The following is a 12,732-nucleotide window of genomic DNA, read 5'->3' as shown; positions in this document are numbered from 1 at the left end:
TTGGAACAGCTGGTTAACATGTCTGGAGACAGAACGGGAATCTTCCTTGCACGTCTCCATGAAGCTCTTATACAGGAACTCTTGAATCCTTCTCGCAAGGTTTCTGGGGAGGCTGCCTTACTCCATCCTCCACAGTAGGACACCTTCCCACGCCAAGCCAGCAGTGTGTGGTCTGGTGTCATTGCAGCACAAAGCACTGCAGAACAAGGTCCAGGTTTCTGGTTCAGTCAGCATCTGCTCCCTATCACACTGTGATTCAGAGAACACTGATATCTCGCATGGCAACCTGGAGGAAGCAGGGAAAGCTATAAGCTGATGTCTCTGCAGTAAACCTCTGTTTGCTCATCCTCAATGAAGCATGGTTTGAGCTCCTGCCCTGCCTTGCTATCATGCCCAGACCTCCTCCCACCAGGCTCCTGCAGGAAGGGAAGTCGCATGCTCCCAGCAAACAAGGGGGGGTGCCGAACACACAGGCACCACATGAATCACTGCCCTGCTCAGCCCACACCCGGACCCCCTGTCATCTCCCGCTTCAGACTCATGACCCAACCTGTCCCTTATGTCTGTCACCAAACCAAGCCCAGTTGCTCCCCTAAGAACTGAGGTGCACTGGTGTACTTGCTGCACAGAAGCCACTTAAAAGCAGAACTGTGGCCTTGTACATAGCACATCCCTATTGTCTTTAGACAGAGATTCATTTTAGTCAAACAAACAGATTAGGTAAGGGATGGGCAACCTGTTACAGGCAAAGAGCCAAAATAGTTGTGCATATAGTGCAAAGAGCCAGGGGGCGGAAAGTTGTCAAGCAAAAACAACAACAACAAAAAGTACTGCCCCTTTAAGAAACACAGTTCGCAGTTAAAGGCTTTTTGGCCACATGAGGCTCCTGCAGGCCACTACCATCTTGCAAACGCCGCGCAGGATGGTTCCCCTGCCTTAGGGAGCACAGAGAGCCAGGAGGCGGGGGACATTTTAGGAGCGCAGGGGCAGCTTCACGAGCCATGGGGGGCGGCTTCGCAAGCCACACTTTTGGGGGTAGAAGAGCTGCACACGGCTCGTGAGCCGCGCATTGGCCACGGCTGGAGTAGGTTTTATAGTTACAGTGGGAACAGCAGCGAACCTACTGCACACTCCTTCAGCCTCACCAGCGGCACAAATTCACGGGCAAAAATAGACTAGGGAAGAGATGCAATCTGTCATACGCGAGTGGAGGAATACACGGCTGGAGGAGATGCAAGTGGAGTCTGAGGAAACGAAAGCATTCAGGGAAGAAGAAATGAAGCGCCACAACAGAGTCTCATTGTACATGGCAGCTGTGATGGACCACATGATGGCTTTCCAGAATGCCTACATGAAGAGGCATCTCCTCCAATCCTTGTGAACCAATGTCCCCTTCTCACACAGTTCCCTCCTCTCCCGGGGCGCTAAAATACAAATGGGGGAGAGGAAGTCAAGGACAGCCTCAAACTCACTCCCCAGGGGTGCATTGCAAAGCAAAAGGCTGTTCCTTCTTGCAATTATGTTCCCTCCCCAAAGCTCCCATTTTCTATCTCTGCTGTGCTCCTTAAATAAATGCATGATTTCTGAATCACAATCTCTTTATTTCTTCTGTTGAAAGGGGGTATGTCTACACTACAAAGTTAATTCGAACTAACAGACGTTAGTTCGAATTAACTTTAATAGGCGCTACACATAAAAACCGCTAGTTCGAACTTAATGCGAACTAGCGGAGCGCTTAATTCGAACTAGGTAAACTTCATTCTACGAGGACTAACGCCTAGTTCGAATTAAGCAGTTCGAATTAAGGGCTGTGTAGCCACTTAATTCGAACTAGTGGGAAGCTAGCCCTCCCCAGCTTTCCCTGGTGGCCACTCTGGGCACCACCAGAGAAACTCGTCTGCCCCCCTCCCGGCCCCGGAGCCCTTAAAGGGGCACGGTCTGCCTACGGTGCCCATGCCAGATGCAAGCCTGCCAGCACCCAGACAGCAGACCCTGCACCTGGCACGGCACGAGCCAGCCACCCACTGCCATCCAGCCCTCCACCTCTTCCCGGGACCAGGCTGGCAGCTCCCGGGAGCCTGCCCGGGTCCGCAAGAGGCGGGCGCCCACCTGGTCTAGTGCGGAGATTGTGGACCTCATCCACGACGTCTGCAGTAGGCACAGGAAAGTGGCCGTCTAGGGCAGGATAGCTGCCAGCCTGGCCACCCAGGAGCAGGTTTTCATGAAAATCAAGGTGGTCCAGTGAGACCCCCAACCCTGAGCCCTGAGCTTAGAATGGCCGTACTGGGTGAGACCAAAGGTCCATCTAGCCCAATAGCCTGTCTGCCGACAGCGGCCAACACTGGGTACTCTGGAGGGGATGGACCGAATCAATGATCAAGCCACTTGTGTCATGTACATCAGGAAGGGGGGCTAGGAAGGGGTAAGTGGAAGGAGGTGAGGAAGGAATGGGGTACAAGCCCCCGATGGGGAGGACTGAGGTGGCTCTGCGGGCTCCTCGGGATGGAAGCTCTCCTGCAGCCCTCCGATTGACCCTCCTCCCTGGATGGCAGCCTGCGGCAAGTGCAGCTGGGCTGATGGCCGAGTGCTGTGATGTGCCGAGTGTGGGCACTCAGGGCACTCCAAGACAGGACTGCTTTGCTGTCCCTCATCGAGTTAGACAAGCAAGCAGGGAACCCCTGAGAACTGTCTGTCTGGGGTGGGGGTTGGGTCCCTTTAAGCACAGCCCTCGGCTAGCCTGAGACATTCCTGAGTCCCAACCTGATGCCCTGCCGCCACTGCTTCCGGCCATCCTTAAACCTGGTTCAGGGTCCATTCAATGTGGACATGCTAGTTCGAATTAGCAAAATGCTAATTCAAACTAGTTTTAAGGTCTAGATGCACTAGTTCGAATTAGCTTAGTTCAAATTAACTAATTCAAATTAAGTTAGTTCGAATTATTGCTGTAGTGTAGACATACCCAGGGGTAGGGGTGACGGGTAAGTATACTGAATGCAGGGGCACCTTGTTGAGAGCAACACGCATGACACTCCAAACTGGCCATCTCTAAGACTGTCTCACTGTGCTCTCCTTATCACCCTGGTGTCTGGCTACTCAAAATCCCTGGCTAGGCAATCTGCCTTGTCTTCCCACCCTGTCAGATACCTTTCCCGCAATTATGGCACATAGCAGGAGATGTGTGTTCCACCTATTGCCCATCACAGTTCGGGAATCCCAGCACAGCAAAGTCCTCCACTACGTTCTCCTCATTCGCCAAATTCACCACCCTCCATAGCAGAAGGGTATCGATTGCCTTGGCTACCTGGATCACACCAGCCTCCACCCTAGATTTTCCCATTCCAAATTGATTCCCAACTGACCAGTAGCTGTCTGGCATTGCAAGCTTCACAGGGCAATTGTCACTTGCTTCTCCACTGTCAGAGAGGGTCTCATTCTGGTATTTTTGCGCTTCAGGGCATGGGGAGAGCAATTCGCAAACTTCCATGAAATTGGAATACAGCCACGGCTGATCGTCCCATTCCTGCATTACAATGCGGTCCCAATAGTCTGTGCTAGTGTGACGGCACCAGAACTGTGTCCAGAGGATCAGATGCCAGAGGCATTTGCCAGTCACTCAAGCACTTTGCTTAAGAGTATGTTCATGGCTTCCCCAGAACCTCCTTGTTCCAGCAGACCCTGGGTCTGCTCTAGACATACTCCTGCATTAGACACACCAGGGTTAAAACCATTATTATAATGCTTTGATGCTTAAAGGAATCCCATTACATTGCTATGGCATCTGCGTGGATAACCAAGCAAAAAGACCATTTGTCATGGTCTTAAGCCAGAGGGAGGGAAGAAACAAGTACATCATGGTACCCAGAACCACCCACTGCACAGTATTGGTCCTAGCATGCACTGGGAACATAACCCAGAATGCAAAGGGGCACAGACACTGTGGGATAGCTACCCATAATAAATTGCTCTAAAAGTCCATGGTAGCCACCCTAGAGGGAACTTGCTACTTTGAACTGCATCAAATTCCTGAGCACAATGGGGACATGCACCTTCAGTTTTACAAAATCAGGTGCTAAAACGCTGACCTTAATAAATTAAACCTTATCTTGTAGTATAGACATGGCCTCAGCATGCCTGAAGAAAGCCTTCTCTGACAGGAAGAGCTCCGTTGGTGTGTAATCCTGCACCACGTAGACAGTGTCCGCACAGAACTATAACTTACCCTTCAGTAAATGGCTAAGTAAGATGTTGTTGGTGTACATCGCACCGCAGATAGGCATATAACTCTTGCATGAGAGAACAGAGAATCATAGAATCATAGAGCTGAAAGAGAGCACAGGAGGTCATCAAGTCCAGGCTCCTGCCCAAGGCAGGCCAATCCCAACTAACTAACAGAGATTGGTTAATGGCATCAAAGATGCCTGAGTGCTCTGTACCTCCTCGTAGTTCCATATGCAAAATGGAAGCCTCTCTCCAATTCAAAGCTTGTTTTAAGTCCCATGTGCTTATAAAAGGAAGCTCTTTGAATCCACAATTAATAAGCGATATTAGTTTAATAACAAAATGAAATGGAAACCTAAAAGCCAAAGACCACAATAGCAAACAATTACTGATATACACAGAGATACAGACAGACAGACTCCTCACCGCTTAGACAGAGATACACTAAATCACTACAGCTGATTCAGAAGGTTTTGGATAAGGAGATATATAAGATTTTGCAATTCAGTTGTAATTTCCAAACAAGGGTCTAATACTAACTTTTGGTTTTGAGCTAACTTCTCCAATGAAACAAATCATAGAATCCTAGGACTGGAAGGGACTTCGAGAGGTCACCGAGTCCAGTCCCCTGCCCTCATGGCAGGACCAAATACTGTCTAGACCATCCCTGATAGACATTTATCTAACCTGCTCTTAAATATCTCCAGAGATGGAGATTCCACAACCTCCCTGGGCAATTTACTCCAGTGTTTGACTACCCTGACAGTTGGGAACTTTTTCCTAATGTCCAACCTAAACCTCCCTTGCTGCAGTTTAAGCCCATTGCTTCTTGTTCTATCCCCAGAGGCCAAGATGAACGCGTTTTCTCCCTCCTCTTTATGAGACCCTTTTAGATACCTGAAAACTGTTATCATGTCCCCTCTCAGTCTTCTCTTTTCTAAACTAAACAAACCCAATTCCTTCAGCCTTCCCTCATCGGTCATGTTCTCTGGACCTTTAATCATTCGTGTTGCTCTTCTCTGGTCCCTCTCTAATTTCTCCACATCTTTCTTGAAATGTGGTGCCCAGAACTGAACACAATACTCCAATTGAGGCCTAACCAGTGCAGAGTAGAGCGGAAGAATGACTTCTCTTGTCTTGCTCTTAACACACCTGTTAATGCATCCCAGAATCATGTTGGCTTTTTTGCAACAGCATCACACTGTTGACTCATATTCAACTTGTGGTCCACTATAACCCCTAGATCCCTTTCTGCCGTACTCCTTCCTAGACAGTCACTTCCCATTCTGTATGTGTGAAACTGATTGTTCCTTCCTAAGTAGAGCACTTTGCATTTGTCTTTATTAAACTTCATCCTGTTTACCTCAGACCATTTCTCCAGGTCATTTTGAATTATGACCCTATCCTCCAGATTAGTCGCAACCCCTCCCAGCTTGGTATCATCTGCAAACTTAATAAGCGTATTTTCTATACCAATATCTAAATGGTTGATGAAGATATTGAAGAGAGCCGGTCCCAAAACAGACCCCTGCGGAACCCCACTTGTTATGCCTTTCCAGAAGGATTGTGAACCAATAATAACTATTCTCTGAGTATGGTTATCCAGCCAATTATGCACCCACCTTATAGTAGCCCCATCTAAGTTGTATTTACCTAGTTTATTGATCAGAATATCATGCAAGACCGTATCAAATGCCTTACTAAAGTCTAGGTATACCACATCTACCGCTTCTCCCTTATCCATAAGACTCGTTATCCTATTAAAGAAAGCTATCAGATTGATTTGACATGATTTGTTCTTTACAAATCCATGCTGGCTGTTCCCTATCACCTTGCCACTTTCCAAGTGTTTACAGATGATTTCCTTAATTACTTGCTTCATGATCTTCCCTGGCACAGAAGTTAAACTAACTGGTCAGTAGTTTCCTGGGTTGTTCTTATTCCCTTTTTATAGATGGGCACTAGATTTGCTCTTTTCCAGTTCTCTGGAATCTCTCCTATCTTCCATGATTTTCCAAAGATGATAGCTAGAGGCTCAGATACCTCCTCTATCAGCTCCTTGAGTATTCCAGGATGCATTTCATCAGGCCCTGGTGACTTGCAGGCATCTAACTTTTTTAGGTGATTTTTAACTTGTTCTTTTTTTATTTTACCTTCTAAAATTACCCCCTTTCTACTAGCATTCACTATGTTAGGCATTCCTACAGACTTCTTGGTGAAGACTGAAACAAAGGAGTCATTGAGCATCTCTGCCATTTCCAAGTTTCCTGTTACTGTTTCTCAGTCTTCACTGAGCCGTGGGCCTACCCTGTCCTTGGTCTTCCTCTTGCTTTAATGTATTTATAAAACGTCTTCTTGTTTCCTTTTATTCCTGTAGCTAGTTTGAGCTCATTCTGTACCTTTGCCTTTCTAATCTTGCCCCTGCATTCCTGTGCTGTTTGCCTATATTCATCCTTTGTAATTTGTCCTACTTTCCATTTTTTATATGACTCCTTTTTTATTTTTAGATCATGCAAGTTCTCGTGGTTAAGCCAAGGCGGTCTTTTGCCATATTTTCTATCTTTCCAACACATCGGAATAGTTTGCTTTTGGGCTCTTAACAAAGGTTAATTGCCTTTTAAACTGCTGATTTAAAACAGCACTATGCACTTAATTTTGGTGCAGGGGTACATATTGTCAAATGTCCTGATAAGCAATAAAGGTTTAACTGTACATAATACGATGTTGTAATAAAAAAGTATATCAAACCATGACATACTAGCTTTCACTTAATAAGGAAACAACTGTTAAGAGGCCGTATGAAAGCCTTTAAAATAATCAAAGCCACATGTCAGCAGTTCAATCTGTGTTCTTCTGGCCAAAGAAATATTCCAGTAAAAGAACACTCAATGAGCAAAAGATATGGAAGTTCAATGGATTATGTTAACAATGAACAAACCAATCGTTCACTTTTTAGGAACAGATGGTTAGTCGTTACTGAATATAGTGTTTTATGAATAAGATAATGGAGATGTTGAGTAACAGCAGGAAGATAAGGCAAAGGCGAAAAAGCACAAACATATTTACTGAGACAACAGAATCAATAAGGGGACTGGATTGATAATTTAGTTTCAGGGGAAAACACTGACCAATAAATTGTTTGAAGTCTGATATTATAGACAGCTTAGTCAGAGACTGAGGATTTTAAACTGTATTTTATACATTAAAATTTAAAGATTTTATTTTGAACTGGTGGTCTAGTAGAGAGGGAAGTTAGCTAATCAATAATTCTTTAGATACAAGGAGAATAGATTCTGCCTTTGCCATTGCCAGAAAAAGTCGATAAGCAGGGGAGCCACACCAAAGTCCAGATTTAATGCATCCGAGGATACTGAGGGAGTTGGCAAATGTCAGTGCAGAGCCTTTGGCCATTATCTTTGAAAACTCGTGGACATCGGGAGAGATCCCGGATGATTGGAGAAGGGCAAATGTAGTGCCCATCTTTTAAAAAGGGAAGAAGGACAATCCAGGGAACTACAGACCAGTCAGCCTTACCTCAGTCCCTGGAAAAATCATGGAGGGGATCCTCAAGGAATCCATTTTGAGTCACTTGGAAGATGGGAAAGTGATCAGGAATAGTCAACATGGATTCATGAAGGGCAAGTCATGCCTGACCAATCGGATTAGCTTCTGTGATGAAGTAACTGGCTCTGTGGATAGGGGAAAGTCAGTGGATGTGATGTACCTTGACTTTAGCAAAGCTTTTGATACACTTTCCCACAATATTTTTGCCAGCATATTAAGGGAGTATGGATTGGATACATGGACTGTAAGATGGATAGAAAGCTGGCTAGACTGCCAGGCCTGATGGGTAGTGATCAACGGCTCAATGTCAGGTTGGCGGTCGGTTTCTAGTGGATTACCCCAAGGATCTGTTCCAGTACTGATTTTGTTCAACATTTTTATGAATGACCTAGATGAGGGGATGGATTGCAGCCTCAGCAAGTTCGCAGATGACACTAGGCTAGGGGGAGAGGTAGATACACTGGAGGGCAGAGGTAGAGTCCAGAGTGATCTAGACAGATTAGATGATTGGGCCAAAAGAAATCTGATGAGGTTCAACAAAAACAAGTGTAGAGTCCTGCTCTTGGGACGGAAGAATCCCAAGCATTGTTACAGGCTGGAGACCAAATGGCTAAGTAGCTGTTCGGCAGAAAAGGACCTGGGGGTTACAGTGGATGAGAAGCTGGATAGGAGTCAACAGTATGTCCTTGTAGCCAAGAAGGCTAATGGCATATTAGGGTGCATTAGGAGGAGCACTGAAAGCAGATCTAGAGAAGCAATTATTCCCTTTTATTCGGCTCTGGTGAGGCCACATCTGGAGTATTGTGTCCAGTTCTGAGTCTCCCACTATAGAAAGGATGTGGACGCATTGGAGAGGGTCCAGCCAAAATGATCAGGGGGCTGGAGCACATGACTTCTGAGGAGAGGCTGATGGTTTTAGGTTTATTTCGTCTGCAGAAGAGAAGAGTGAGGGGGGATTTGATAGCAGCCTTCATCTTCCTTAAGGGAGGTTCCAAAGAGGATGGAGAGAGGCTGTCCACAGTAGTGAGGGATGGCAGAACAAGGAGCAATTGTCTCAAGTTACAGTGGGGGAGGTCTAGGTTGGACATTAGGAAAAACTATTTCACTAGGAGGGTGGTGAAGCACTGGAATGGGTTCTCTAGGAAGGTGGTAGAATCTCTATCCCTAGAGGTTTTTACGTCTCGGTTGGACAAAGCCCTGGCTGGGTTGATTTAGTTGGGGTTGGTCCTGCCTTGGATAGGGGGCTGGACTTGACTCCTCAGATCTCTTCCAGCCCTATGACTCTATGATTAGCTCCTGGCGTAGGAGCAACCCTGCTACAGTTCTGCCTTTTCAATGTATTAAGAGGAGGGAGGCTTGCCGGCTCATAATACATTTAAAAGGCTGGCGCACAGCAGGGGACCCAGTGTGAGCCCGGCCAGCTGATTCCCAGAACTGTTTTTGCTGGTGCCAGCAGGGAGGCTTTGTTCGTCGCCTCCAAGGGCTCCTTAGTGGAGGCACGTTCTTTCTCTTTTTAATTGAGGTCACAGCTCTTAGCACTGCTGGCCCCACATACAAGCTGCTTGTCCGACCCCTTTGTGCTGGAGTGGGGGGTGCAGCATTCTTCCAGAGAGGACGTTTCCTCATGGGAGTCAGTCTCAGAGGAGGAGTAGGACCCCCTTCTTGGGGTGGCTATTGCCCTGGTCCCTTGGGCTTGTTCAGGTGGAGCCGCTCTCTCCGACCTCGTCCCAGGTGATTTCTGACTGGGAGGGGTATTCTGCTTGGGGTCACAGCCCAACTGAGCTTTTTTCTCAAGCGGAATCATTTTTATTTGTAGCTCCCTGGCCTTTCTGGTACAAGCTATTAATTTTTTACAATGAAGACAGTGCTCTGTGGGGTGCTCTTCCCCAAGGCAGCAGATGCCCTGGTCGTGTAGCAGCCCGTACACTTGAAACCGGGCAAGCCAGGCATATCACAAGGAGCAGGAGAGGTTTTTAGTGGAACTGCAGTGTCCGGAGAAAGAGACTAATCTAAACAACTAACCCTAATAACTAACAGAACCAGAAAAAAAAATTGAAGAAAAAGGAAATTTAAAGTGTAACTATTTAGTAACTAATTCTGCGGTAATAAGTATCTAAATCGCTATGAAAACCACGCTAAAACTATCTCTAGTAGAGGCAACTGCTGAGCTGCAACCAAAGCCGACGGCAGATGAGAAGGAACTGAGGACACAGCCGGCTGCATGGGCACAGTAGCCGCCCCAGATTGCACGCATGCAGCCAGCCATGGGGCACTGATCTCACAAGTCTCCACAGGGACACTCCTGGAAGAACTAGCTTATTCCTCAGACTAACTGGAAATAGTTTGGAAAAGCCCTAAGTGTTATCCAACCTTCTAGACTGTAAGCTCTTCGGGGCAGAGGTTGTCATTGATTATGTTTGTACAGCATAATACACTACCACAAAATAAAGTGCTTATTATTGACAAACATATGTACAGTGGCATGAATGAGTGAGTTTCTTTGCATTATCTTCCCTTGCCACGAAGGCAACAATTTCCACTGCAGCAGCATCATTACCATGATGTTTTTCTGAGGATGCTAGAAATCATTATGAATTCTTTAAAAACAGCTCTATACCAAATACTGACTCGGGGATCTAATAAGTATACATTCAGAGCTGGTTTCCAATTTTTAAACACAAAATCAGTTGGCTTTAGGACTTTGAAAGATTAATCAATGTAAAAGAAAGGATTTTGCCTGCTGGCCTGCCAATTGGTATAGCATTTATCCTCTCCAGTGTATCTTACTAGTTTATTTAAATCAACTCAACTAAAAAAAGTAGTATTCCTGCTTACTAGGAGAGGAGTTAGTTAGTTAGTTAGTTAGTTAGTTAGTTAGTTAGTTTCCTTCCTTCCTTCCTTCCTTCCACTGCAAGAGTACCTGAGCACAGACAGGTACTCAAACATTGTGGCCAAGAAAATTAACTGAGCTAGGACATCACTTTATAACCAATATAAAAATATTGGAGAAGAGACTTTTCTCTGTTATGAATATGAGTTTCCACTTCTCTCATACTGCGACCACACATACTGGGTAGGCACAACAAAAAGAGCTGGTCAGTGAAGAATAGGTTAGGCACCACAGGAAAGACTAAATCATTTAAGATCCCTCAGGAATATTAAAACCTGGATACTTCACCCAGCTCTACTCAGGATGTACAGTGTGCATGAAAGACTATTAGTGAAGTTTGTCTACAGCAGGGAGGTTTTTATTCAAAATACTAATCCGCTCAGAAGGCCAAAACAAAACGTATGTCAATTCTGGTTCCCACTCCACTGGAACAACAGTTCCTCAAAATTCCCGAAAGATTACATTCTTGGCAGATACATCTTCAGGACTCTTCTTGCACTGACAGCGTTCCACCAAGTACCTCTAGCAAACATTTTTACAAAAATAATGCCAAACCAGAGAGGGTCAGCTTTCCCTTTGGATTTGTCTATACTAGGGGTCGATTTATTACTAATTAATGTGCGGTATCTATTCTATCTGTAAAAATTAATATGGACACTTCACGCACATCAGTGATGTGTCCACATTAGTTTGTGGCAGCAAACTCAAATTGATTTCTAATCCATTAATTAGAGGTAAAAAATCCTCCAGTGTAGACAAACTCTTTGAGATACTGTACATTAGGACTCAGCTTCCTAAAAAATTACTAACACATTTAAGCTATAACTAATCTAGGACACAAACTCTACAAAAATGTATATTCTGTCAAAATAAGAGGTATTACCTTTAATCCTATGCAAAAATGGATTTCATACTTGGGTAATCATAGCTCATCATCAGCTTTTATCCAAATATTTAAAATTAGGAAAATGAAATATAAATGGATGCATAATCTTCTGAAACTGCATACAGCCTCAATAATAGCTCCGAGATGTCTACTGCTTCAGTCATTCCAAGAGGTGAATTTTGAAATCTAAATAATTTAGATCTAATCCACTCCACTGTTAACTATTTCCTTGCTTGATCATTTTAGGTACTCTTAATTCCTAACTGAGTTTGTAACCAGTTAATAGCTTCTTTGCTCTATGCATGATTTATGTTTCCATTAACTAGGATAAATACTTTATTAGTATATGTAGCCGCTTGTAGTGTGTTTTGCCACTGCCAGTGACCTACACTGCCACCACTGCTTCTGGTGAACAAGCCACTATATTTTATAATGTAGCTGGGACCCCATAATTGTTTACACATGGGAAAGAGGTAGGAGATGTGCCTTAGGGAATCGGCTGTTAAGAAGGCTCCCCACGCACACCAGTTCCCACCTGCTCCCCACACCTCCCATTCTGCTGTCTCTGTGGGAAGCAGAAGCACGGGGGGAAGGGGCAGGCTGCTCCAGGGAAGGCAGCACATGCGGGGACACAGCGGCAGATTTAGGGCAGGGCGAGCGGGGCGGCCGCCCTGGGCCCCGCGCTTCCCGAGGCCCCGCGCATGCGCTGTATCAAAGGGGGGGCCCCGCAAAATTTTGCTGCCCGGGGCCCCACGGCGCTGCCCTGGGCCCCGTGGCACTCTCATCCGCCCCTGTGGGGACATACTAGCTCCCACTTCCCTCCCCCCACCCTTGTCTCTGTATCAGAGGCAGGAGAGGTCAGGCAGCTCCACAGGACCTGACATTAGAGGCAGAAGTGGTGGGGGGGGCAAGGCTGGCTCGGCGACATTTGGTGCTCAGGGGAAGCCAGCTCCACGCATACCGGCTCCTGCCTGGCCCTCCGAGCCGCTGATACAGAAGCAGGAGGAGGGAGGGGCAGCCACATGTAACCATTAGGATTACCCGATAAGCCCAGGCTCATTGGTTATTCATGTAAATGGCTACACGTTTACATCCCTACTCTGGACAGTACTTACAACTGCCTGGAGAAGGCACACTGCTCTCTGGGTGGTGCTGAGGGCTGCCTACCTCCAGC

The 12,732-nt window shown here is 46.1% G+C and overlaps 1 protein-coding gene across 7 annotated transcripts in view; it reads right to left on the bottom strand.

The window, feature by feature from the left end:
- TPST1 (tyrosylprotein sulfotransferase 1) overlaps positions 1–12,732 on the bottom strand; it is a 104,503-nt gene that overhangs the window by 62,975 nt on the left and 28,796 nt on the right. The gene's annotated exons all lie outside the window — the stretch shown is intronic.

Source organism: Pelodiscus sinensis, chromosome 21, assembly GCF_052426305.1.
Source record: "Pelodiscus sinensis isolate ZL-2025 chromosome 21, ASM5242630v1, whole genome shotgun sequence".
NCBI lineage: Eukaryota > Metazoa > Chordata > Testudines > Trionychidae > Pelodiscus > Pelodiscus sinensis.
Note: the sequence above shows the minus strand (reverse complement) of the source record. Positions and strands in the feature narration are given on the sequence as shown.